The sequence below is a fragment of the Microtus ochrogaster genome, linkage group LG1 (assembly GCF_000317375.1).
Source record: "Microtus ochrogaster isolate Prairie Vole_2 linkage group LG1, MicOch1.0, whole genome shotgun sequence".
Lineage (NCBI taxonomy): Eukaryota > Metazoa > Chordata > Mammalia > Rodentia > Cricetidae > Microtus > Microtus ochrogaster.
Window position 1 is genome coordinate 12,122,149 of NC_022027.1, and position 2,250 is coordinate 12,124,398.

A 2,250-nucleotide genomic window follows, 5' to 3' on the forward strand; every position below is an offset into this window, starting at 1 on the left:
GGACCCGCCGCCGCCACCACTGCCGCTCCCGCCGCCACCCCTGCAGCCCCAGCCGAGCGCCGGCTCCTCCCCGCTCGCAGTACCGTCCCCTCCCTCCCTCGGCCTCTCTGCCCAGCCCGCCTCCCCGGTCGCTCCCTTCCAGCCCCCGGCGTCCACCCCTAGGGGCCGTGGGCGCCCACGCAGGTGGGGACCGCGTGGTCCCGCCCCCCCCACCCGCGCCGCTGTTCGCCGCCTGGTTAGCCGGGCTGTCGGCCGCCCCCATCCCTTTCTCTTGCTTCCTCCTCCGCCCCTTCCGCGCCCTTGCAGTCCACGATCCCCCCCCCCTTCTCCCCACTTTCTCCCTTTCCTTCGCGTCCTTTCTCCCTAACTCCCCTCCTTAACCATCGCTCCCTCCGGTATCTCCCGCCCATGCCCACCCTGCTGCATGCCGCTCATTCTCACTTCGCGCCCGGGCACTGAGCAGTGGGGTTTGTTTGGTAGCTTGGGGTTGTGTGTGTGTGTGTCGTGGGGGGGGGGTTGTAGCCGGGGCGCCATTCCCTCAGGGTGGGGGCTGAAGGTGTTTCCTTAGAGTTGAGCCACACAACCGCTTGGCTTCTAAACCTTTGGGATGGATTTTGACCCCTGCCAACCTCCACCTGTCCACCTGCAGGGCTTGGGGCCGCTTTCTTGCTTGCTGTTTAGAGCCCAGGCTGTGCCCCACCCTGCCACCTGATTGGCGACACATTCTGGATGTTTCCTCAGGGTTTTGCGCGGTGCCACCGCTGCTGCCACGGAGCTCTTTGTTTTAATTGTCCGGAGTATTGGCGCCCAGAGCGGGTTTGTGTTTGATTTGCATCCTCGAGCTCCAGCTTCCACTTGGACCGAGAAGAAAACGAATTAATTAGGCCAGTCCAATCGTACTCAAGTCCAGTATGAAAGGGGGTGAGGCCCTTGAAGTGCACAAACAGCTTTTTTTTTTTTTTAAATCAGGACACATCCTAGACTTTGTGGAGGCAGAGTGTGACTGTTAGTAGACCCGGATTCTGTAGCTAGTCTTAGGTGAGCCGGGCCTGGGGACAAGGAAAGCAGCTGAGCATGGTGTACCTTGTAGTTCAGGGAACTGCTTGGCTGTCTTGCTGCTGAGAAAATATTGGGCGCGGGGAGACAACAGCTAGTGCTGTGAGATAGTTCGCCCATCTTGGAAAGTTTGCCCCTTTGGCATTGGTGTGGATTTGTGTGGATGGGAAGTATTGCTTGATTGGAAGCCACAGAACACTGCCCCTTCCCTGAGGAGCTGTCACTACTGTTGACCAGGCTTGTGAGGTTGGGCAAGAGTGAGGATAAGAAGCCCAGAGTTGGTTATCCTGGCCCTGGCCACCCTGGCTGGAGATATCAGCAGATTTTGTTTCTTAAGTCACCTGAGTTTGTGGGCCGGAGTAAGGCCCCTGACACCCCGATCACAGCTGGAAGGCTCTCAGATGTTAGTTCGGTCAAAGGTACCCGGAGAGCAAAGCAACTAGATGGTGGAGTGGCCCTGAGATCTGTCTCAGCAGGTCCTGGATAGGGTTGAGAAGTCTCCTGGTGTATGAGTTTCCAGGTGGGTGACAGTGCCCGATCAGGGAGGCCTCACTTTCCGAGCCATGGGCTTACAGGCAGGACTCTGCCTGCCCAGCCAGCTGCAAGCACAATGAAGCACTTGGGAGCTTTGACAGATGTTGCCAGGATCCCTGTCCCACTTCCACAGAAACAAAGCACTTAAAATTCTCTGTGATGCAGGAAACTATTTATTCCATTTAGTGTCCAAGGGAACAAAAGATGGGGTGGCTTTGTCCCAGATCCCATCTGTATTTTTTCCATCAAAAGAAAAAAAATACTCCACAGAATTTTTTTTTCTGCCTCTCTCTCTCTCTCTTCTTTTTTGAGACAAGGTCATGATTCTATGTACCCACACTGGCCTGGAGCTTGAGATCCTCCAGCCTCAGCCTCCTGAAGGCAGGGACTGTAGGCAGGGACCACCACATGGCACTGCTAATATATGTGCATGGGGAAATGTTGGCTTGTGTAAGAGAAGGGGGTGTCAGAGGCAAGACGGAGTCTGTGGGTGTCCACCTGTCTTCCCGGGCATTCCTCCAGAGTTTCTGTCCTTCCTCGTGGGCCCAGACTTCTATCCTTAGGGAACTGAATAGTCTCCCATGTGGCTCGCCGTTAGGGGCACATCTTCCAAAGCATTGTGAACTTCAAGCAGCTGCATTTCCCCAAGTGCAGTCCACG